This window comes from Macaca fascicularis, chromosome 13 (assembly GCF_037993035.2).
Source record: "Macaca fascicularis isolate 582-1 chromosome 13, T2T-MFA8v1.1".
Classification (NCBI taxonomy): domain Eukaryota; kingdom Metazoa; phylum Chordata; class Mammalia; order Primates; family Cercopithecidae; genus Macaca; species Macaca fascicularis.
The window spans coordinates 115,791,497-115,817,955 of NC_088387.1; the positions used below are offsets into that span (position 1 = coordinate 115,791,497).

General features: G+C 40.7%; 1 long non-coding RNA gene across 1 annotated transcript; it reads left to right on the forward strand.

Moving 5' to 3' along the window:
• On the forward strand, positions 1 to 26,038 carry LOC135966711 (uncharacterized). The gene is made up of 3 exons (XR_010580256.1): positions 1 to 145; positions 23,251 to 23,416; positions 23,958 to 26,038. It is a non-coding gene; the product is annotated as an uncharacterized lncRNA (long non-coding RNA).
• Positions 26,039 to 26,459: the final 421 nt, after the last annotated feature.

Consider the following 26,459-nt stretch of genomic DNA (forward strand, 5'->3'; position numbering starts at 1 on the left):
GTATTTGAGCAGAAAAGGCACTCTTGCTAAGACGGCCCTGCTTCTCTGCAGGTTTCCTCTTACACATGGATTCTATTCATTCATCATTTATTGAGCTCTGTGCTAGGCACTGTGCTAGATGCCGGAGCTCCTGCGTAGAAGACAGGTGAGTACTTACCTTCAAATGAATGTGTGGTCCTGCCAGCAAGATAGACTATGGACAGACCACTGGAGAATAAAAATAGTTGTTAAGAGAGGATGAGTTCAGAGAATTGTGAGGAGTTTAGAGAAAATGCACAAAATCAAAATTGGGAGTGGGTGAAATCAAGAAGAGATGGCTTTTCACAGGAATCAAATACCTATATTGAGCCTTAAAATTACATAACATATATAACACACACTCGTTGCAGAAAACACATGTAATAAAATGGAAAGAAAAGTCCTTTTGACATTTCTCACTCAGTTTTACTATATCTATTTTCAGACTTTTCCCTGTGTGTCTAAAAGTCTTTTTAACAACAACTAAAAAATCCATGAAGTATGTAGTTTTATAATCCACTTTTTTCAACTACGCAAATATTTAAACTTGAAGAAAGAGTAAGATGTTCCCGGGTGAAGGTGGTCAAGGAAGAGAGTGTAGGATGAGAAAGTTTGCTCCGAGGTGTCAGGTGTCTCCCAGGTCTTCGTTATGCATGGAGTCCAAGGCTATAGGTGAGGATGACCCTGGACAGGAGGTGAGTAGACAGGACAGTGCTTTTTGTGCCCCTCTAAGGTCTAGGGAGCTTGGGCTTTACCATGAGGGCAAGAGGAAGCTACTGAAAGTTTGTAAGCGGAGACCCAGTAATTTGGAAAATTGTTCTAAGGATAAACAGGAGCAGAAGGGAGCAGTGGAGTAGAATACCTTTAACTGAATCTCCTCAGCAGATTAAAATTCTGACCAAAGCCTGACTGAGTGAGAGCCTGTCACATACAGAGACTAAGCATGTGTCCATTTTGTGGTTGAGGTATGTGGACCCTCTAAAGACAGCTTCTCTGCCACATTCTTTAATAATGAAGACATTAAACAACTTAGCATCTCACAATCCAGCATGGAGAGTTTATTCTGGTTGTGGAACTTAAATCCCAGGGCTGAAGGTAAACCGGATAAAAATTGCTTATTTATCCAAGCCAAAATTGACATGATTCTCAAAAGACAATCTTGATTATAGGACTTCATTTTTGTTGGGTCACTCTGGCGCTATTACTTTCATGTCTGTTGGGAGTGCTACATTCAATTTAAAATATTTTTAGAAAAATCTAGTTAACTCTACAGCTATAGTTGAATTTGTTTCTAGAGTCAATTTACAGAAAAATATATAGTAATAGATATTTGTATTCCACTGAACTTTCATGGAAAAATCATAGCAAACAGCATTCATTTTGAGGAGTCAGAGCGGCTGTAGAGGAAGTTGGAATAATTTATGCATTAGTTTATATATTGCTTACTGTTCAATGATGACCATAATTAAGTTTATAATAAAGTAATCATTAAAAATTTTTTTTGTTCATAAGAGAAGGATTTTGATTAGAAAGATATTTAGGACAAAGAAAATCTATAGGATGTTGCACACAATTGGGGATGGGGAACATGGTAAAGGGAAGTGTGGCATGGGTGACTCCTTGGTTTCTGGTTCCCACGGTGGTGCCATTCGCAGTAAGGAACATAAGAGGACAAGTAAGGTCACCGGAACTGGAATTTGAAATGTCTTCAGATATACAGTTTTAAATTTTAGCTTCAAGGAGTACATGTTCAGGTTTGTTACATGGATATATTGGTGATGCTGAGGTTTGGACTTCAAATGATCCCGTCACCCAATTAGTGAACACTGTACCTGATAACTAGTTTTTCAACCCATGCTTCCATCCCTCTCTCCCAGTTTTGGAGTCCTCAGTATCTATTGTTCTCATCCTTGTGTCTGAGTGTACCCAACGTTTAGCTCCCACTTATATGTGAGAACACGTAGTATTTGGTTTTGGGTTTCTTTGTTGATTCACTTAGGTTAATGGCCTCCCGTTGCATCCACATTACTGCAAAGGACACGGTTTCATTCTTTTCTATGGCTGTGTGGTGTTCCATGGTGTATATGTACCATTTTTTCTTTATCCAATCCACCATTGATGGGCACCGGGGTTTGCTATTACACTTCTTTGCTATTGTGAATAGTGCTGCAGTAAAGATACAAATGCAGGTGTCTTTTTGCTAAAACAATTTATTTTCCTTTTTGTATATGCCCAATAATGGGATTGCTGGGTGGAATGATAATTCTATTTTTAATTCTTTGAGAAATCTCCAGTCTGCTTTCCACAAGGGCTGAACTAATTTGCATTCCCACCAATAGTGTATAAACCTTCACTTTTCTCTGCAGCCTTGCCAGCATCTATTGTTTTTCGACTTTTTAATAATAGTCATTCTGACTGGCGTGAGATGGTATCTCATTGTGGTTTCGATTTGTATCTTTCTGATTAGTGATGTCGAGCATCTTTTTATGTTTGTTGGCTACTTGTATGTGTTCTTTTGTTCATGTTCTTGCTCACCTTTTAAAATTATTACTATTATTATTATTGTTAGAGTTGGGGTTTTGCTCTTGTCATACAGGCCAAGTGCAGTGGTGTGATCATAGCTCATTGCAGCCTTTTGCTTACTTTATAATTGGGTTATTTGTTTTTAATGGGGCTATTTGTTGTTATAGATTCTGGATATTAGTCCTTTGCCAGATACATAGTTTGTAAATATTTTTTTTTCTCATTCTGTAGGTTGTCTGTTTACTCTGTTGATATTTTCTTTTCCTGTGAAGAAGCTCTTTAGTGTGATTAAGTCTCATTTGTCTATTTTTCATTTTGTTGCATTTGCTTTTTGAGAATTCATTATAAATTCTTTCCCTCGGCTAAGGTCTAGAAGGGCAATTCCTAGGTTTTCATCTAGCATTTGTATAGTTTTAGGTCTGACATTTAAGTTTTTCATCCATTTTGAGTTAATTTGTGTATGTGGTGAGAGGTACGTGTCCAGTCTTATTCTTCTGCATATGGTTAACGAGTTTTCCCAGCAGCACTTATTGAATAGTATATTCTTTCCCAATTATTTTTGTTTGCTTTTTGAAGATCAGTTGGATGTATGTGTTCAGCTTTATTTCAGGGGTCTCTATGCTCCCATTGATCTACATGTCTATTTTTGTGACAGTACCATGTTGTTTTGGTTATAGTAGTCTTGTAGCATAGTTTCATGTTGGGTAGTGTGATGTTTTCTCTTTATTCTTTTTCTTAGGTTGCCTTGCCTATTTGGGATATTTTTGGTTCCATATAAATTTTAGAATAGATTTTGCTAATTTTGTGAAAAATAATATTGTTAATTTGTTGGGAATAGTGTTGAATCTGTAGATTGCTTTGGGCAGTATAAACATTTTAACAGTATTGATTCTTACAGCCCATGGAATTGAGATGCTTTTCCATTTGTTTGTGTCATCTATGATTTATTTCAACAGTGTTTAGTATTTCTTATAGAAATGTTTAATTTCCTTGGTTAAACATATTTCTAGGCATTTTTTGTGGCTGTGGTAAACGGGATTGAGTTTTTGATTTGGTTCTCAGCTTGAATGTTATCAGTGTATAAAAATGCTAGTTACTCTTATATGTTGATTTTGTATTCTGAGATTTTGCTGAAGTCATTTATCAGGTCTAGGAGACTTTTTATCAGAATCTTCAGGGTTTTCTATAAAGAGAATTATATTGTCAATGAAGACAAATAATTCGACTTCCCGATTTTCTATTATTTGGATGCCTTTGATTCTTTCTTTTGCCTGATTGCTCCAGCTAAAAATTCTAGTATTCTGTTGAATAGGAGTGATGAGAGTGGACATTCTTGTCTTGTACCAGTTCTTAGAGGGAATGCTTCCGGCCTTTTTCTGTTCAGTGTGATGTTGACTGTTGGTTTGTCATAGATAAATCTTATCATTTTGAGGAGTATTCCTTAGATATCAAGTTTGTTGAGGGTTTCTATTATGAAGGAATGTTGAATTTTATAATAAGCTTTTTCTACATCTATTGAGATGATCATTTTTTTTGTTCTTAATTCTGTTTGTGTGGTGAATCAAATTGACTGATTTGTGTATGTTGAACATTTCTGCATCTCAGAGATAAAGCCCACTTGATAGTAGCAAATTAACTTTTTGGTATGCTGTTGGATTTGGATTGCTAGTATTTTGTGGAGGACTTTTGCATCTGTGTTCATCAGGTAAATTGGCCTGTAGTTTTATTCTTGTTGTTGTGTTTTTGTCAGATTTTGGTATTAGGATTAGACTAGTTCCATAGAATGAATTAGGGTGGAATCCTTCCTCCTTGATTTTTTGAAATAGTTTCAGTAGGATTGGTTTTAGTTCTTCTTTGTACATCTTGTATAATTAGACAGCGAATGTATATGGTCCAGAGCATTGTTTGGTTGGTAGGGTTTTGTTTTGTTTTGTATTTTTATTTTTGGCTACAAATTTAATTTCATTACTTGTTATTGATATGCTAAGAATTTCTGCTTCTTTAATCTTTAGGGGTTGTGTGTTTCCAGGAATGTATTCATTTCCTCTAGATTTTCTAGTTTGAATGCACAAAGATATTCATAATAGTCTCTGAGGATCTTTTGTATTTCTGTGAGATTGGTTGTGATGTCACCTTTGTCATTTCTGATTCTGCTTATTTGGACCTTCTCTATTTTTCTTTGTTAATCTAGCAGGAGGTCTATCAATCATTTTTATCCTTTCAAATAACCAACTTTTTGTTTTATTGATCCTTTGTATGATTTGGGGATGTCTTAATTTCATTTAGTTCTGTTCTGATTTCAGTTACTTCTTTTCCTCTAGTAGCTTTGGGTTTAGTTTGTGTTTCTGTTTTTCTAATTCCTTTAGGTGCAAGCTTAGGTTGTTCATTTGAGATCTCTATCTTTCTGATGTAGGCATTTGGCACTATAAACTTTCCTCATTTTACTTCTTTTGCTGCTTTCCAGAGGTATTGGTATAACGTGTCCCTATTTTTCTTCGTTTCAAAGAATTTTTTGATTTATGCACTAATCTCATTGTTTACCCAAAAGTCATTCAGGAGGAAGTTGTTTAGTTTCCATATATTTGTGTGGTATTGAGAGTACCTCTTGGTATTAATCTATATTTTTATTCCACTGTGGTCCAAGAGGATGCTTGGTATGATTTCTACTTTTCTTTTTTTGAGACAGAGTCTTGCTCTTGTCACCCAGGCTGGAGTGCAGTGGCACAAAATTGGCTCACTGCAACCTCTGCCTCCCGGGTTCAAGGGATTCTCCTGACTCAGCCTCCTGAGAAGCTGGGATTACAGGCACCCGTCACCAAGCCCAGCTAATTGTTTTTTGTACTTTTAGTAGAGACAGGGTTGGTCTCGAACTCCTGACCTCAGGTGATCCGCCCACCTTGGCCTCCAAAAGTGCTGGAATTACAGCTGTGAGCCACTGCACCCGGTCTCTATTATTTTTTTCTCCCTTTATAAAACTTGCTTTATGACCAACCACATGGTCAATCTTAGAGTATGTGCTATGTGCAGATGAACAGAAAGTATATCACGCGACTGTTAGGTGGAGTATTCTGTAGATGTCTATTAGGTCCAACTGGTCAAGTGTTGAATTTAAGTCTAGCATTTTTTTGTTAGTTTTCTGTCTAATGTTGTCAGTATGGTAGTGAAGTCCCCCACTATTAATTGTGTGACTGTTAGTCTTTTCTTAGATATGAAAGTAGTTGTTTTATAAATCTGGGTTCTTCGGTGTGGTATGCATATATATATATACATATATATATTTAAGATACTTAAGTCTTCTTGTTCAATAAACCCTTTATCATTATGTAATTTCCTTCTTTGTTTTTTTAAATACCGTTGTTGATTTAAAGTCTCTTTTATCTAATATGAGAATAGTGATTTCTGTGCTCTTTGTTTTCCATTTGCATGATGCATCTTTATCCTTTCTCTACTTTAAGCCTATGGGTATCATTACATTTAAGTGGAATCTCTTGAAGATAGCAGAAGGATGGCTCTTTTTTCAGTCTAGTTTGCCACTCTATATCTTTTAACTGGAGCATTTACGTCGTTTACATTCAAGGTTAATATTGATATGTGAAGTTCTGTTTCTATCATAATGTTGTTAGCTAGTTGCTTCATAGTCTCCATCTGGGTAATTGCTTTATGGGGTTCAGGAGCTATGTGCTTGTTTTCGCTTTTGTGGTAGCAAGTATGTCATCCTTTCATTTCTGTGTTTAGAACTCCCTTAAGCATCTCTTACAGGACCGGTTTGGTGGTGACAAATTCCCTTAGCAATTTTGTTATCTGGAAACATTTAATTTTCCTTCATTTGTGAAGCTTAATTTGGTGGGATTTGGAAATCTTGGTTGACTTTCTTTTTTTTTTTAAGAATGCCGAGAATGGGCTCCCAATCTCTTCGAGATTTTCAGGTTTCTGCTGAGAAGTCTGCGGTTAGTCTCATGGGTTTCCCTTTATGGGTAACATGACCCTTTCTTTTAGCTGCCTTTAAGACTTTTTTCTTTCACATTGACCCTGAATAGTCTGGTGACTATATGCCTTGGGGATGACCATCTTGTATTCTATGTCAGAGGAGCCTGGATCTCTTGTATCTGCATGTTTACCTCTCTAGCAAGACTGGGAAAATGTTCCTGACTTTCAACCTCAAATGTATGTTCCAAGTTGCTTATTTTGTCCTCTCTCTCATGAATGCCAATAAGTTGTATACTTGGTTGCTTTTATGTAATATTTTATTTCTTGAAGGCTCCATTTCTGGTTTTTTTTTTTTTTTTTTTTTTTTTTGAGACAGAGTTTCACTCTTGTTGCCCAGGCTGGAGTGCAATGGCAGGATCTTGGCTCACTGCAACCTCTGCCTCCCAGGTTCAAGTGATTCTCCTGCCTCAGCCTCCCTAGTAGCTGGGATTATAGGCATGTGCCACCACGCTTGAGTAATTTCATATTTTTAGTAGAGACGGGGTTTCTCCATGTTGGTCAGGCTGGTTTTGAACTCCCAACCTCAGGTGATCCACCCACCTCAGCCTCCCAAAGTGCTGGGATTATAGGTATGAGCGCCCAGCCCATTCCTTTTTATAAGTGCTTTTTATTATTATTATTGTTTTTCTGACTGGGTTGATTTATGGGACCAGTGTTTGAGCTCTAAAACTTTCTTCTTCTTGGTCTAGTCTGTTGCTAAGGCTTACAACTATATTTTGAAATTCCTTAAATGAATTTTTTAATTCCAGAAGTTTCGTTTGGTTATTTCTTAACATAGTGATGTTGTCTTTCAAATCTTGGAGCATTTTCCTGGCTTCGTTGTGTGGATTTCAACTTTATCTTGGATCTTGTTGAGTTTCCTTGCCATCCATATTCTGAAAACTATATGTGCCATTTCAGACATTTCACTCTGGTTAGAATCTTTTGCTTGTGAGCTAGTGGAATCATTTGAAGATGACAAAACGCTCTGGCATTTTGTACCAGCATCCTCATGCTGGTTCCTTATCATCTGAGATAGCTGGAACTTTTCTTATTGTTTTCTTGAATTTGTTATCATTTGAATGCAGATTCTTGATTTTTTAATTATTGTTTTCCTTAGGGATATGACTGTAATATATATTGTGTTACGATCAATTGACCTCATTTCTGGGTGCTTTCAGGGTTCTGAGGCTTTGTATGAGGTTTTGTTGCAGTTACATTTGTCCAGTGGTTTCTCAGATGTTGCTTGTTGCATTGATGTAATGTCATTTGGTGCTGTAATTCAGGCTGCAGTATAGCAGATGGCATTGAAGAATAAGAACCAGCAGGTGGGGTGGGGTGGAGGCAAAGGAGAAGCACTAAAATTGCCCTGCCCCAGCAGGCATTCACCTTTAGTGGGAGTAGAGCTGTTGGAGAAACCCAAGAAGTGAACTTTTTCATCCCATGCTCCCCAAAATCCTGAAGGAAAGAGTTGCTGCCAAGTCCACGATAAGGCACTGTCTTCAGATATTGGAACTGGAGATACTTAAATAGATTTGGGGTCTCTTCATTTGGATTGCAGAGATAAAAATCATGTTGAAAATTTTAATTTAGCAGCCCTCTGACTATATATTCTTATTGAAATCCTGGAGAAGAAAATTATCATGAAAGAGTAGAGACTGAAACACAGAAAGGACATATGCTTAGCCTTGAAAATACCAATATTTAAAGGTCAAATAAAGAACAATTAATTGATTGAATTAAAAAGGCTGAGACCAAAGAGTTACACCTTACACAAGGGGTGTGTTTCTTGAAGGATGAATGGTTGGTTAAGCTGAATGTTGGAATTTTTCCTCATCTGTGGTGAGCACCACATGCCCGCTCGTAGAGGAGCTGAGGAGACTCCCTTCTTACAGAAACAAGGGTAGAGCATGAAGGCTTGGTCTCCACTTGTGCAAGATTAGTCAGAAAAGGAAATGATATAGAAAGGTCTCTAAATAATTTTTGTCTTGGTTCCAAATGTGTTCGTCCAGGTTTGAGTTTTACAAAGAGTGAGCCCCAAAAGTAAAAACTCAAATGGTGTTTTTATTAAGACTGTTGAAATTATCCAGACATAATTCAGAGCTCTGTTAACACCTTTGTGACAAATTATAGGACAGAAATAGAGGCATCCTTCCCACTTTACCTAAGACCATCTTTTAGTTCTTCTGCCTCTGGCACCCTTTAATGTCAATGCATGTGAAAGGAACACTCACATTCAGAGAGGTATAGTCATTCGGCAGGAGTGGCAATTCCCAGTAGAAGTGGACTTGACCAGAAGAGTGAGTCATGTCTTTCTGAAGCAAAGAAATAATTTTTAAAAAATTAGCAGTTGCCAACCACATGGAACCCAGTGGATTTGCATGAGAGCATAAGAGGAGAGGAATTTCTGGGAACCATTTAGTTATAGAATGAATGTATAACTGAAGAGGATCATATGAGAGATACCCCCTCATCCAGAAAAGCCTAGGTAAGGGTGGCTATGAAGGTGACTGTACTCCTGCAGAAAAGTTTGGAGAAATGCTGGTAAAATTGGTAAAGCTAAGCATGCATAACACTGTTTTTAGTATATTCAGGTGATTTAAGTTAAAATACTGATGCTACTTACATATAAAAAAGATTAATTTATAAAGATGTTTACATAGCCTAAGACACTAATGAAAGAAAGGAAAATACCCAGTAAGAAGGTGCTAGTTCTATTCAAGACATGTGTTAATACATCATGTCATTTATTTCTAAGAAAAGATAGAGGAAGGGGCATATGTAAAATCATAAAACTCAAAATTTGCTAAGCCAACAAACAACAATAGCAGCAACAGTCTATAAATTCTTAGGATAGTAATGCTGTATAAATTCAGGGTTTAAAACTCAGCCAGAGTCAATTTGGTCCTCTACTGTTTTTGTAAATAGTAAAACAAAGTATTTCTTGTACAAAGCCACCGTCATTACTCTATGTATTGTCTATGGCTGCTTTCAAAGTACAATTGAGCAGTTGAGATACAAATCATGTGGCCTGCAAAGTCTAAAATATTCACTATCTGGCTCTTTACAGACTTCTTTATGGCAAAGATTAAAAAAAAAAAGTTCTTTATTTTGTTTGTTTGTTAGATGTTTGTTTGCATATTAGCATCCACACTGAGATATAAAGATCAGGCTAACCTCCTAGAGTCCAGAAGCAGCTGCATTGGGGATGCAATGCCTTACATGTGCTCAAATCCATAGTCATCCTATTTCTATGGCACAGCTTTTGCTCATGTAATGAAAAGTGAATTCTGGTTTGTGCTTTCCTCCACCTTCCCTGCTCACATCTGTGTGCTGACAAAGCATGAAAATTCAGTGAGTGGCTCCCAATAGAGCCAGTCACTGCCAAGGTGAATGTCAATGACTCTTTGGGAAACTCTCAGTATAATACATCTGCCCTTGTCCATGATCAATTTCATGTAGTGAGCTTTTCCAAGGCTCATTTCCCTCGCTGTGAATGGACTTCCCCATTGGGCATAAAATTTCAGAGGAAAATCAGTGGAAAAAAAATCAGTACTAGTTAAAAATGCAGATTTCTGTGACCCACCCTGGATCTGTTGAATCCCTGGATTAAGCCAGGAAATCATGGGTGGTGGAGATGTAGGGGACAAAAGTGTAGTGATTCTGATATAGATCTCTAATCCATATTTTGAGAAACACTGATCCATAGAATCATTTTCAGCTACAAAGCTTCACAGCTCTACAACACTTGACTTGCTTTGCATTTTACTTCTCAAATCATTCTCTATGCTTCTATTTCTCTGTCTTTCAAAGCTGGAGAGTATTCAAGCAGTGCGAGATTCAGTGTTGAAATGATTTCTATCAGTTGAAATTTATGTTATTATATTTGTTTCATGCATTTAATTCCTGTTGAGACTCTAAGTATGGGCAGCTGGAACCCTGTTCCAGGTGCTATTCCTCACAAATTGTTGACATCTTTCTTCTCTATTAGATACCAAAGCCCAGCTGCAGCAGAACTAACACATCTACTCCCAACATTTAGCCCTCCACTTGCCTCGGTGACCACCACTGAAGATGGGAAAGGATAACATTGGAAGGGAGTTTGCAGCCCTCCTGATCTCCATGCAAGCATTCTTTGTGGTTTGGCTAACTCAAGTATATGAGTAGTGATTTATTCTGAATTAGACAGACTTAAACTTTGCAAATTGTATCTTAGGTGAGAGAAGAGGCATTACAAAAGTTGAATAACATAAAATTTTCTGTCGGGAAACCATTGAGGTTTTATAGAAGACTCCACCCCTACATGGCTTTGCCTAAGTGGATCTTATACAGTATTTAAAGCCCCGCTCAGTAGCCATTGGCCCCAGGAAATTTTCTGTACTATCTGTCTCACCTAATTAATTGCTTCCAACTTTGAATTCCATTGTTTTAGTGTCTCTAGCATTAACTTAACTGACACTGATTAACTGATTTTCAGCATATAGGATATCAGAGTCAGCAAACAGGGACTTCATAAATTAAGACATGATCGTTGCTTCCCAGGAGTGTATGACTGTAAACAAGCACACAATGAGCAAAGAGCTTATCAGGCTGTGCCCAGTGAGTCAGGGCACACGTTTCAGTCTCCCCATCGCACTGAAGAAAGGAGGTCAGGGAGCTCCTGTATCTTGGTATTTTTGTTTCTATCATGGCCCTTGTCATCTCCCCTTAGACAAGAACAAGTGCCCAGCACATCTTGTATTGAATTGAGCTGAACTCCAATTTAACCTTTTCCTTTTAGAGATCAGGGAACAGTCATAAGCATCTGAGTTTGCTCATCAGAAAATTCTTGTTCATGATTCTTGATGTCAAAAGTATGTTTTTTCACCTTGGAGCTTAAGTTCAGCTCCAGGAAAAAATGAAAAAGGACTTTGGCTAGTTTCTCTCAGCACAGAAAGGTTCACAAGCTTTCCCACTACTCTGCCACCTGGGATTCCTGCATTATGAAGATTCACATTCCACAGTTTCCTACCCTCAGGAATGTTTTCTTCCCTTTCTAACTTCCTGTTTAATAATCACTTGTCCTGTGTCCGATTTTCTCAGAACTCACTCAGCAAATGGTCAAGGAATGTGATAAATTGATAGGAAGATCTAATGAGAAGAATATCACTTTCTTACATGATAGGTTTACATTTTAGTAGAAGCTTTTTTGAAGACAGAGATGTTTAGCAAATGGTGAAAACCTAAAAAGACAAATTTCAGGAATGTAAGAAAGATATGTTCAGATGGTTTGATGTCCATTTTACATGCAGTCTGCCCACTCTTCTTACTTTGATTGCATTAACACTCGCTGTTAAAAGCAAAATTTAGTCAGTCTCTTTTTAAGAAATTAAGTTTATATTTAACAAAAAGCCTATGGATTTTTATCCTGGAGGCCTTCTTTATCCATCATAGTATAGTATTGAATCCTTTAATAAAAATAACGTAGCATTAAAAGAGTTTATATCAAACTCCTATAAGTCAGATTATGTTTTTATATTGTTCTGTTATGTGCTTTTAAGCATGTTTACTCAGAAATAGATCTCACTTCAATATACAATTTTTTTTTTTTTTTTTTTTTTTTAGACGGAGTCTCCCTCTGTCGCCCAGGCTGGAGTGCAGTGGCCGGATCTCGGCTCACTGCAAGCTCCGCCTCCTGGGTTCATGCCATTATCCTGCCTCAGCCTCCGGAGTAGCTGGGACTACAGGCGCCCGCCCCACCCCCTGGCTAGTTTTTTGTATTTTTTAGTAGAGACGGGGTTTCACCGTGTTAGCCAGGATGGTCTCGATCTCCTGACCTCGTGATCCACCCGTCTCGGCCTCCCAAAGTGCTGGGATTACAGGCTTGAGCCACCACGCCCGGCAATATTTTTAAATATAGTAAATATTACATATGACATTAATTGAACAAAAATTATAAAAAATTACATGCAATGAATCTAATGAAAAACATCCCATTCACCTTTTCTTTGACAAGTCAACATTATATCTGATATCATGGATTGTGTCCAATTTTGGAACTGAAAGAGCCTCAGTGAATTTTAAATGGCATTGACTTTTATAGGTGAAGAGCTTACGGATGTGAAAAGACTTTCACAAAGAAGCCCTGGAGTAGAATCCAGGTCTCCCAACTCCTGATCAGTCTTCAATCTCCCTGGCGGACCAGAGATATTTCAAGTTGGCAGAGTCAAGCATGAGCAAGGAGATGGTGTGGGGCAGAGTGTGAAACATAGGTTCCTAGACTCCACGTATGGCTGTCATTTACTAGCTCTGTTACCTTAAAAATGACTTAACCCTATCCACCTTAATTCCTTTGTCTGTGAAATGGGGCTGTTTTACGTTCAAATGCAGATACGTAACATGTGTATAGTTGCTCTTGAAACCACACAGTGCTGTGCAGGGCAAAGCTACTCCTATTATTATTGTCACTAGTATTATGTATTTGATATTAATTTATAGCTACTGGACCAGTAGACATTGTTGCTTCTCCTCTTGGAATAGCAAAAAGCTCTCAGCAGATACCGGTCCCTTCATCCTCACACATCCTTGTAGGAGTAATGGTGGCAAGAGATTATCAATCTCACTTTACAGGTGGAGAAAAAGAGCGGCGCCCTTGCCCTTGGCCATGCTGACTCATCAGCCTTGTTAATGCTTGGTTCGCTGCCTCCTGCTTTAAATCCCATCACAGGGGAGAGCGAGAGAGAGCATCTCCCCAACAGATCAGACCTTTCATTTATCTCCTTTTTTACAACCACCATGGCCTGATGGGTTCGTGGAGATTTTGCAGACATGACACTTCATTCAGTAAGTAGGGAAAAATTTGTATTTCTATATTACATAGCAAATCAAAACTTTTTTTTTTTTTTTTTTTTTGAGACGGAGTCTCGCTGTGTCACCCAGGCTGGAGTGCAGTGGCGTGATCTCGGCTCACTGCAAGCTCCGCCTCCCGGGTTTACGCCATTCTCCTGCCTCAGCCTCCGAGTAGCTGGGACTACAGGCGCCCGCCACCACGCCCGGCTAGTTTTTTGTATTTTTAGTAGAGACGGGTTTTCACCATGTTAGCCAGGATGGTCTCGATCTCCTGACCTCGTGATCCGCCCGTCTCGGCCTCCCAAAGTGCTGGGATTACAGGGTTAAGCCACCGTGCCCGGCCAACAAATCAAAACTTATTTTTGGAGGAATCATACCACAGTAAAGACACAAGGTCCTCTTTAAATAAGAATTCAGTGGACTAGGGAATGAATAATGGCAAATATATATTTTTCTCTAAATAGAGAGGTGATTGGTTCAGACGGTGAGTGAGTCTTTTTGACAGCGAGCTTGCCTTAGCCCAGGTGCAAGTTCAGACCAAATGTTGCGTTTATACAAGTGGACATAACTCTCCATTTTAAATAAAACACAAGATGCCTGTTGTTACTGCTGCTTTCTCAGGTCCCAGTGCATTTGCCTCCATTCTCTCCAAGAGCATTGCATGAGACTGGCGGGGCGGTGAGCATCTTGCTCATTTGTTGAATGAGTGGGGAGGAGGGTGGCCAGGGACTTTCTCCAAGGACATGTGCCTGGTTAGTGCCACAGCCAGACCCTCTGAGCTCCCATTCCTTAATACTTCGCTTTCCCACAATCTCCGCTCCTTTAGCCTCGATCAGCTTCCAGTTGAGGCCCCCAGAAAGGCTCCTGAGTATGCGTGAGGTCTCTGTCCCTTGAAATGCACGCTGTGAGGTGTTGCTCTTGCCTGCCCAGTGTCACTGTGAGCCCATGTCCATGAGATTCCCCACTCCAAGCGCTCATGAGAAAACCAGAGAGATGGGGGTGGCCTCTCACCTTTACAAACTGCATTTTGAACCCTTGATAATCAAGATTTGAATGAGTTGGAGGAGCTTTGGCTGGTCCCCGAGGGGAGGCCTTCCACATCATAAATCCTGAGCAGGTCGTTCATCAGAGCTGGGGCGCCTGTCCACAAGGAATGCCCATAGGAGCCATCCAAGGGGCTGCATAATCGCAGGCTCATTAGTGCAGGTGGTCTCCCCCATCAGAAGGGAGGTGCCTATTAGCCTGCGAGAGGGCCGCCAGTGTTGAACCATTTTATAGCACAGCTGCTCAGGAAAGAACTCGTGGCTTAATTTCAGAGTTTTCCTCATCTCCTCCATTTACACAGACCCCTGCTGCCCAGCTGGGAGTGTGTCACCCACGAGACAACACAAAACTCAACATTCTCTGGGTTCTGGCTCTAAGTCATATTTCTGTAAGATATATGCTGTGTGCCCTATCTTCATTTCTGCTTATTTCCTTATTTCCAAGGAATAATCAGTTTGAGATTCGTCAACACAATAAAACTCAAAGAGACGGCCAGAGGCAGATTCAATGCAGGGGAAATATAGAAAAGGCCGATTATCATGAAAACTCTCAATTTGCATTTTGCTCTCCTTGTAAGTCGTAATACCAGGAAGCTAATGCAATCCCCCGAAAGAAGCTTTTTATATCTAATGACAAGGGTATATGCCTCCAGGGTGGTTAGATAATATATATTTCATCACTTGTCTGAAATGGTCCCTCTCCTTTCTGTGCTTGGCACTCATGAGGAGATGGGACCCGTTTCCCAGGGAGGAGACCTAGTCTCACAATCTGCCCAGCAGAAAGCTACATAATATGCTTCCTGATTTCTTCTGGCAAGAGGCTCACCTAGCCACGTCTTCAGGCTGCTAGCTGGGAATGCGGAGCGCCCTGCTGGGTGTGCACAGAGGATCCTGCAGCCGGGACTGCTCTTCCCAGGGATGCAAGCCCTGTGCACTTAGGCACGTGTGTGCCAAGGCTTCCTGAGTGTGCTCTTTAATCATCTTGCTATTAAAAATGGATTCTGAAGAGCATTTCCAAAGGGAGTGTGCTGGATGCACGGCTCTCCCTGCTTTGAAGAGCGTGCTATCATTACTGCACCCAGTCTCCCCTAACAGCCGAGCAGACAGGAGGGGGGACGGCCACAGTTCTAGACTTGGGCAGACTACCAACAGCTGCACAGTTAATTATGGCTCTCTCCCTCGTTCTCCTTCTCTGCAAAATCTCGGCTTTAGAAATAAAAGATAAGAAATTCTTTAGAGTAATTAGAGACTGCTGAGCACTTGTGGTAATAATGAAGGAAAACATTCTGACTGATTTACAGCAGGAAGAGGCAGTGAGAGTAGCGATGCAGGTTGAAAAAAAAAATAATTAAAATCAGCTTTGCCACTATCTTGACGGAGCTGTCAGTCAGCCTCAGAGAGAAAAGAATTGCTAATGAAATACTAATATGCTGCTTTAGATTTTATATAACTGCCTTTTGTTCCCAGGTACTGTTCCAGTTTGTCAGTCAAAGGGGTCAGGTGTGAAAGGACACAGAACCAGTGTGGTCAAGGGGGAAATGAGAGCTCTGTGGCCCAAAAAGTGCTGGGCTGCAGAAAGGACTCACTGGAGCATTGCAGCAGACAGCCCCACGGGCCTCCCCTGACAGCCACAGCCTCGGCTGCCCCAGCTGGAGAAATCCTAGTGGGGCAAAGCTTTTTTTTCTTTTCTTTCTTTTTTTTTTCCTCCCCCAGGCTGACAGACACTAAATGTCAGCAATCATCATGGTACAATCAGAGCTGGTTTTATAATATCTATAAGTGGTTTCGAAGTCTGCAGATGCCAGACGGTTTGAAAATCTCAGAGAAATTGCATCTCATAGGTAGTCTACAGACAAGACATAGGCCCCAAATATTTTTTGTTTTATCAGATCAATCACTCAGAGCTACAATGCGAAATGGATGACATGGTTTGGAAGCTCTGTGTGTGTGTGTGCTAGTGCATGCTTGTGTGTGCCCATGTGTGTGCATGCACACATGAGAATTTGCGTGTGTACAGGCACACCTGTATGCATGTGGCTGTGTGAGTTGCATGTCTTTGTGAGCATTTTGCATACAAGTGCCTGAAATCACTCAAGTGCTAAAAGTTTCTTAGGTAGCCCACAATACACCCTATATGGAGTGGTTTGGGGACACACCTTGTGTCTTAGAACTCCTGACACGCAAATTCTGGTAATCCAAGTAAACACAGAAGAGATAAAGCAAAGGCACAAGGAAACTGGTCAGGAGGCACCACGAGGAGCCACACACAGAGGACGCACCCAAGGCCAGGGTGACCACACATTATGAATCTCTTTTTGCCTAGACTCCATGCAAGTCTAGAGTCTGAGGAGTGGCCAGGGAACAAAGTGGCCAGGGAACAAAGACCTAAGTGGCCAGGGAACAAAGACCCAGGTGATGAAATCCATGGTCAGGATCTAGGCAGGTGAGATGGGGCAAGGTGGCAGAGGAGAGATATCTGAAGAAGGAGCCCAGGCATCTGGGTTAAGTCCTGACACTGACAAGAGCTCACTGAGTGACTCTGGGCAGGTAATACAAACCCTTTGGCCTTATTTCCTGTAACTGAGATGTGAGAAGGAGCAGAGGTCCTCAAGGTCCTCTTTGGGTCTGTGATCTGTTTAGAAGGCATTTAAAAAGGGACATTGAATAACAGCCATGGCCCTTCTTGCCTAGGACATGGTTTCTGGCTTTCATGAGATAACTCACGTGTTTCCATGATTCAAACTTTAAGAATTGTAGCTGGGGTGAGAAGATTTTTTAACTTAGGAAAATGAAAAAAGGGAAATAGTAATGTATAATAGCTACTTCATTTATCAGGAATTTACTATGTATGAGGAACTTGCACCGTTTTGAAGTATCTTTAATTTTAAATAAAATAAATATGAGCATCCCCTAGTGGCGTATGAAAAAAGGAAGACCTGTGTTTCCACGCTAGTGAAGGGCAAAGAGTTGGCCCTCACCCAGGTCTGTGACTCTGAAGTCTGTGCACTCTCTGTTCGAAGTCAAGACTGATAGTGATAGGTCTGTTCACGTGGTAAATGGCCAAAAACAATTATACATGCTTGTTTAAATTAATCATTATTATTTAACCCTAAGAACAATCTTATGAAGGTCAGGGAGGTTTGGAACTTTCCCAGGTAGCCCACACCTGTGCCCCTCTCACCTAATTCCTCAGTTCATCTAAGATAGAACCTTCCCTGCTCTGGCTCCGTTTAGATGAGGACAGAAACCAGGAGACCTCATGCTGAATTGACAGACAGATTTTAGCTTCAATTCTAGAGCCGAGGGGCCAAATGACTTTGGAGAAATCATATGCTCTCCCTGCCCCTTGGTTTCTGTCTTTAAAAAAGGATACTATTGCATAACTTTGCAGAAATACTGTGGGGTTTAAGTAAAAAAAAAAAAAAGGCACGTAGCATAATTCCTCACTAATCACAGTAAAATAACAGTAAGTAACATTTATTGATTGAACAGATGAAATGCACCAACCATTGTGTTCTGCATTTGGGAAAGATAAGGAATAAAACACAACTGTTTTTCTCTCAAAAGCAATTCTCAGGATTTACGTTTGCGAGTGGCGTAGGCACTCGGCTCCAACCGTGCCCTTTTGCTTTGTTGCCCAAGCTGGTCTTGAACTCCTGGTCTTAAGCAATCCTCCTAACTTGGCCTCCCAAAGCATGGGATCACAGACCTGCAGCATCACGAAGGGCCTCCAACCATTCTTGATTGTTCAACTCAAGTAGTTAGAGAAAAAGAAAAAAATGTACATTCCAAACTGCATTTTTTCATTCTTTTTCTACCTACTCTTTCGTCAATCTGTATGTGAAATGCCAGTAAAGCTCAATTTGTTTTCTAATTTGCTAAATGAAAATAAACAAGCATAGATGTTCTTTGCTTCTCGCCTAGTATTACAGTTGAAGACCTTGCACATTCTATTTTGAAATTTACTCCTTTTGCTAGTAAAAGGAGTAAATCCACCTGACTGTATAGCACGTGTTTATCAACAAAGCTTTTGTTGTTTTCTACTCATTTTCTTCTTTTAATGTGATATAAGAAGTGGTTTCTTTGTGTTAAGTGGCCATCAAAAAACAAAACAAAACAAAACAAAACAAAACTATGCGGCCCGGCATGGTGGCTCACGCCTGTAATCCAGCACTTTGGGAGGCCGAGGTGGGTGGATTATGAGGTCAGGAATTCGAGACCAGCCTGGTCAAGATGGTGAAACCCTGTCTCTACTAAAAATACAAAACTTAGCCAGTGTTGGTGGTATGTGCCTGTAATCCCAGCTACTCAGGAGGTTGAGGCAGGAGAATCGCTTGAACCTCGGAGGTGGAGGTTGAAGTGAGCCAAAATTGGCCACTGCACTCTAGCCTGGGCGACAGAGCAAGACTCCATCTCAAAGAAAAAAAACAAAAAACACCAAAAAACTATGCATCAACTATGCTGCTGGGGAGAAAAAGATAATGAGGGAAAAGGGAAAGAAGAGATTTTGAAAGGTAATAACTTGCAACTCCACCTCAAAAATGAACTATTTAAGTTGATCCCATGTCTTTGCTATTGTGAATAGTGCTGCAATAAACGTATGCATGCAGGTGTCTTTATGTTCAAACGATTGATATTCCTTTGGATATATACCCAGTAATGGGTTTGCCAGGTCGAATGGTAATTCTGTTATTAGCTCTTTGAGGAATCGCCACGCTGCTATCCACCATGGGTGAATTCATTTACACTCCCACCAATAGTCTGTAAGTGTTTCTTTTTTTCCACAACCTCTTCAGCATCTGTTTTGTTTGTTTTTTTTTTTTTTTTGGACTTTTTAATAGTAGCCATTCTGACTGGTGTGAGATGATATCTCATTGTGGCTTTGATTTGCATTTCTCCAATAATCAGGGATATAGAGCTTTTTTCCATTGCTTGCTGGCCCCATGTACGTCTTCTTTTGAAAAGTGTATGTTTATGTCCTTTGCCCACTTTGTAATGGGGTTGAGTTTTTTGGTAATTTTGTTTAAATTCCTTACCTAAATGCTTATCAGTTTTAGACTGGATAAGAAAACGTGGTACATATGCATCATGGAATATTATGCAGCCATAAAAAAGAACAAGATCATTTTCTTTGCAGGAATATGGATTGAACGGAGGCCATTATCTTTAGTGAACTAACACAGGAACAAAAAAACAAATATTGTATGTTCTTACTTATAATTAGGGGCTAAATGATGAGAACACATGGATACATAGAGGGAAACAACAGACACTGAGGCCAACCTGAGGGTGGGAGGGGAGAGTGGATCAGAAAAATAACTAATGAGTATTAGGCTTAATACTTATGTGACAAAATAATTTGTACAACAAACTCCTGTGACACAAGCTTACCTATGTAGCAAACCTGCACATGTTCCCCTGAACTTAAAATAAAAGTTGAAAAAAATAATTATTGCTAATCTAACACTTATTGAGTGTTTTCAGCCAATCATAGAATGAATGCTTAGGGCAAATACTTATTACATGTTCATACCATTCTGGGAACTGTGCTAAGTTCCTTCCATATGGTTATTCATTTGATCCTCACACTATATGATATTGAAACAATTACCCTGTGCAGTAGGTATAATAAGCCTCATTTTACAGATGAGAACACTGAGACAGAGAAACATTAAGTATATGCCTGCTAAGCAAGTAGGTATAAGGAATAGTTCTGGATAAATAATATTGCACGTGCCAAAGAAATGGATCAATGGCAAATGAACTCCCCCTAAATCCTTCAAAAAGCCAAAGATGAACACTTTGTAACTAAGTCCTCTAAGTACTCCAGGTTGTAACTGACCTCACAACTTGTGTGCCTGAATTTTGGTGATAAGCCAGAGAAGGAAGCAGTCTTGGTTGGCTGTAGGGTGAAGTTAGCAGGTTACCCGACTTCTCAGCGTTCAAGTCTTGTGTATGTGGAAACAGAGATAATAGCTCTTCTTATTTTATGCAGCACAAACACTTGACTTTTAAAATCTAATGCCTTAAGGATAGTTAAAGTCCTCTTCACATCCAAAAGAAAGCCCTTTAAAATCCTGAGTGTCCACATTATTAATAATTATTTTTTGAGTACTAGACCATGGCTAGCAATGAGGGCAGGGGCAGAATTCAGGAAAAATATACAATCACGTGTGTACCTGCTTAAACCCATTATCTCGTTGAGGGGAAAATATTTAAAGGTCTGTAATAAGTAGAGAGTGAGTGCCTTTGCCAACCTCCAAAATCAGTGTCCTGGGCAGAAATCCCTGCGGGAGCCCATCGTGTAGCTCTCTCCTTTCCCTAGCCAAGCACAGGTGGCTCTGAACCTCATCTCTGCCCCTTACTCTGTGTTATGCTCGGGGACTTAGGTCACCTCTTGGAGTCTCTGTTTTCTCATCTCTAAAATAACATTATAGTTATGGTTCCATTGAAGGAATGTTATAAAGACTCAAGAAGAAATACCAAGGAGACCATGAGGCTTGCTTTCCTTCTTTTTTCTAGGCTGAGCAAAATCTACCAGTAAAGTCAGAAACTAGGGCTTGTAGAGGCTGAAGTCTTAACTGCAGTTGGCTCTGCAGAATTCACAGGACTCCTGAAAGGAAGGGAGGCAGGAATGAGGCACAGGAGTGGAGCCATGTTTCAGGTGGCTGAGAGAATATTGAGCCAGACAGGAAGTGAAGCAGGTGCTACTGTGCCCTCCCAACACATTATGGCTTATTACAGTGGGGTGTCCCTAGCACCATCGCCGTAAAGTGCTCACCAGGTCTCGAAAAGGCTGTTCAGGAGCAGCCAACTTGGTGACAGCAAAACCCATGGGAAGCTCAGAGGAAGCCCTCAAGGAGACTAATCAATGTCACAATATTAGAATTAAATGCAAAGGAGCTCAAAGGTCATGGAGTCCAAGTCTCTGGGTGATGAATCTGTAGCTGGTATTTGGAATCCACAGCTGTGTGCCTTCCCTGAGAGCCCATCTATCATCCACCCTTGCCCCTCAAAGTACACAAGTACCCAGGAGCACTATATTGGGGCTGTAGTCTCCCTACCACTCCCTCATTATGGGCTAAAGTCGGTGCCCTCAAAATTCATATATTGAAACCCTAAGCCCCGGGGACTTCAGAATGTTGACAGCTTTTGGAGATGGGGCTTTTAAATAGGTGATAAAGTTAAAATCAGGCCATCAGGGTGGGTTCTAATCCAATGGGACTAGAAGAAATTTGGATACAGACATACACAGAGGGAAGACCCATGGGGGTATCATGAGAGGCTGGTGATCAGCAACCCGGGAAAGAGAGCTTGGGGGAAATCAGCCCTGCCGACACCTTGATCTTAACCTTCCAGCTTCCAGAACTGTGAGAGAACAAACATTTGCTGTGTAAGCCCCCATCCTTGGTGTTTTGTTGTGGCACCCTAGCCGACTTATACACTGTCTGCCTTTCTGTCTTTCTGTGCCTGCCTCTGTCTCTTCATGGCCTCCACCATGGCTCCTTGCCCATGTCCCCGCAGTAGCTCCCTCTTGCCTTGGAGACACACATTCTCTCTCCACTCCGCAACCACTGCAGTCTGTCCTCCAATCTCCACGGGGTGATGGGTGATTCTAGCTGGAGCCATGGCTTTGTTTGTCTAAACTCCAAGGTCACTTTTACTCCACAGCATACATGATGCCTGGTGTTAATGCAGCACAGAGTCCCTCTCCTGGTTAAGTTTGTGGTCAGAATCAAGCATTTAGGGCCTTGGATGGACTCGGGATAAAGATGGCCACCCTGTCCCATGGAGTCCCTAGCACTGCTGGGGATCCTGAGTCTTCTTTGACTCAAGGTTGTCAGAATCAATGTGGTGGAGAAACCTCTCAAATACAGAGTACAGGTAATAGAATTTTTTTTTTTCCAAAAGAATGAAAGTTGAATGGGAACTAATCTGAGGTCTAGTTCATTTCTCTCTCAGTGCAGTATGTGGGGGAGTCATCTAGCTGGGGTTAGACTTGATTTCTTATCTGGTTTCTACAGTGTGAGAATAATAGTATCTTCTCTGCAGAGTGATGAAGGCTAAATGAGACAACATACGTCAAGCATCTTGCACTGCCTGCCACACAGAGGTACCACGGATACTGAAAGATCAGCTGATAGGTGCCTTCAAGGCTAAAATGAATGGAGATATCAACAGTGATGAGAAGAAATGGTCTAAAATGAAGAAGCAGCATGTGCAAAAGTGAAGATGATGATGCTATGTCAGTTACCTTCAAACTGAGTTGCCTTCCAAGGGACCCACAATGTCCTTATTTTAGTGGAGTACTCCAGAGGACTCCACAGTATGACTCTTATGGCATAAGGGTCATACAGTGGGTTACGAAAGGAAGGTTACCTTGCTGTATTTCCTTTATATCAAATTCAACCTGACTATGAGCCTGTACCCTACTTGGTAGCTGGAACAGTCATGTTGCATTATTTGGGGGCTCCCTGTCTCTCATAAGGCCTCATCAGAACATGGACAGCTTACACAGCCCCCAGAATGTCAGGAAGCCTCCCTTCTCACTCTTTAAGCTCACTGCTCACATCCTCATCATCTAAGCTTCACTGGTCCTTGAAGGCCAGTGGTTCACCTGATCTGTCAGGTCCAGGCCAGACTTTTGCTCAGTCTGGGAGTCCCTCTCTTGGAATATGCTGGCATACAACCTCTCCAAGAGCACCACCTGGATACCTCATGGAGGTCCTTCATCTCCCCGCAGAGCTGTCATGGAGTGAGGTTGGGGCCTCTTCCTTGGGCTGCTGACCTCTCCCCTGTCTTAGGAGATGGCCTTTCACGGCCTGTTTCTGCTATTTTCCTCTCTGACACTTCCTCTCCTTTTCTCCTCCAGGACCCAATTGTGGCCACTTCAGCTGGCCCAGGCTTTCCCGAAATGTGAGGACAGCGATCTCCCTACTCTTCCTCCTGCAGGCTGGTGGCAAAAACACAAAGTCCACTTGAGACCACAAAGTCCAAGGATCCTTGCTTATTCCTGGAATATACTAGGAAAAATACAGGTAGAAACATCACAAAGAAATGTCACAATAAATTAAATTGCCTCAGGTACTGTGTTTTGAGAAACACTATTTATTTCTTCAGTATAAGCCTAATGATACCAGACAAGCTTACGACAAAATGTTAGTAACAGATCTTCTCTTTTTTTCCCCCAAAGAGTAAAACCAATGTGTTTTCTTTTTCTGATTTATACAATTCCTCTTTAAAATTAAAAAAAAAAAAACCAGGCTTCAAATCAGGATGTTGTGATAATAATCTTGCAGATTGTTAACTATAAATAAAGTTACTATACTGTATAGATTAGAGATCATAAAAAGAGCTGGAAAAATTTTGGAGCTAATAAATATATTGTTATTGCACAGAGAGAGAAATTGAGGCTTGAAAAAGGAATGTGAGATATCAAAGTTTCCAGAGCTAAGTTTAGAAAACTTCAGTAGTTCTCAACGTGAAAGTGCTCAATGAAATGTGTTAGGTGAATTAGTAAGAATGCCTGTATCGATTTGGATTATTTGTTAATGCCTGCATGTGTCTGCTTCATTCCAGGCACCGTGCAGCAGGTGCTATGTGCTAGCTGCTCTGTTAACTGCCAGTTATCTCATTTGATTCCGATGACAACCCTTGGGTAGGTATTGTGGTGACCCCCATTCTATCTCTGGAAGAACTAAGAATGGAAGTTAAGTAACTTTCCTGAGGCTCCTCAGCTAAGGCTCTAGAACTGGAACGGAGCCAGGCAGTCTGACTCCAGAGCCCCACTGACTGTTCCTCCATAGAGGATACAGCTTCTGCACCTCTGCAGGGAGAGGCCCCAACCACAGGGTTGACATGGGGAAAAGTGGCCTTATTTGGCTTTTAATGAATCACTCTACCTCCCTTAATTTCAAAATAAAGGAGAAGGCTTAGATCTTGAGAATCCTTTCGGATTCAGTGTCAGAATAACCATACTTTCTATCGTGGCTGGGCTGCTTACCAGGTTCAAGACAAAAAGAAACAACGATGAATCCAACAAATAAACAAAGCAAAAGTCCAACAACAACAAAACGAACAAGAAAAAGAAAGAGAAGGGCAAACTGGTTTGAGTTTGAGTTCATGATCATCTCTGAGGGAGCTTGGGCTGCCTTTTAGCTGCACTGTGTCTTGGTTTCCTTATGAGTGAAACGGGTATGTTCATACCTTCTGCGGTCAATTGCACAGTCCAAGAAGGCTGCACTTCCCTTCCCACATGTGCTTCTTCTGCTGTGAAACTTACACTGCTCCATGGAGCAGATACCCAAAGATGTGGGAGTGAGTGAACCTCCCAGTGATTCTATGCCCAGCCTTTAAGCTGGCCCAGATGACACCAAATGGAACAAGGCTGACTTGCCATTTCTCATCCAAAAGCACATCATAAATGTGTGAGCAAAATATCAGGTGCAGTGACTCACAACTGTAATACCAGTGCTTTGGGAGGCTAAAGTGGGAAGATTGCTTAAGCTCAAGGGTTTAAGGCCAGTCTGGGCAACGTGGTGAGACCCCATCTATATTAGTCTGTTTCACACTGCTGATAAAGACATACCTGAGACTGGACAATTTACAAAAGAAAGAGGTTTAATTGGACTTACAGTTCCACGTGGCTGGGGAAGCCTCACAATCATGGTGAGGAGCAAGGAGGAGCAAGTCACATCTTACATGGATGGCAGCAGACAAAGAGAGAGTGAGAGCCAAGCCAAGGGGGTTTCTTCCCATAAAACCATCAGACCTTGTGAGACCTATTCACTATCATGAGAACAGCATGGAGGAAACCACCACCATGATTCAACTATCTCCCACCAGGTCCCTCCCACAACAATGGGAATTATGGGAGATACAACTCAAGATAAGATCTGGGTGGGGACACAGCCAAACCACATCACCATCTCTATAAAAAATACAAGAAATTTAGCTGGGCATGATGGCACTTGCCTGTGGTCCCAGGCACTCTGAAGGCTGAGATGGGAGGATTGCTTAAGCCCAAAAGGTCAAGACTGCCAGTGCACACCAGCCTGGGTGACAGGAGTAAGACCCTGTCTCAGAAATACATAAATAAAGCCATTATTTAAGCTACTAAGTTTTATGTGAATTTCTTGCACTTACCTACTTCTCAGAATTGGGAATATTGAATGAGACAAAGTGAAAGATATTTGTAAGTGATGGGGTGCTACACTGAATATATTGTCAGTCTGCAGCACCTTGAGGGTGAGGTAAAGTGAACCATACAAGCCCTGCATGTAGGACCTGTGACTGTGACCCATGTTAGTAATGCTCTGTCCGGAGGAGGGAGAGACCACTAGGAGTAGTGGTGACCTAGACAGTCCCGGGCAACATTAAAGCTCAAAACACAAACACATTGTACAGCTGCACAAAAATATTTTTCTCTTTATATTCTTACTCCATAAGCATTTTTTTTCTATTTTTAAATTGTTTATTTATTTATTTATTTTTAACAATTTTGTGTTAAAAACGAAGGGACAAACACACACATTAACCTAGGTCTTCTCAGGGTCAGGGTCATCAATGTCACTCTCTTCCACCTCCACATCTTGTCCCACCAGAAGGTCTTCAGGGGCAATAACGTGCATGGATCTGTCATCTCTGCTGATAGCAATGCCTTCTTCTAGACTACCTCCTGAAGGACCTACCTGAGACTGTTTTTCTGTTACATATATATGTATGTATGTGTGTATATATATGTAGAAAGAGTATGTATGTATATGTGTGTGTGTATATATATATATATAGAGAGAGAGAGAGTACACTCTAAAATAACAATAAAAATGTATAGGATAACAAGTACATAAGCCAGTAACATAGTCATTTATTGTGACTATCAGGTGCTGAAGCATGTTTTCATCTGCTTTGGGAAACTACTCTCCTATCTTACAAAATACAATCTCTCCAAATCAGATATTTGCTGAACGCTCATTTCTTCTTGGTGCATTTCCAAGAAGATCTGAAGTTCCTTCTGGAGTGGTTGCTTTTCCTTTTTTAACTGATTTTCTTCCAACTGCAGAGATGCTTTTTCAGCTGAGA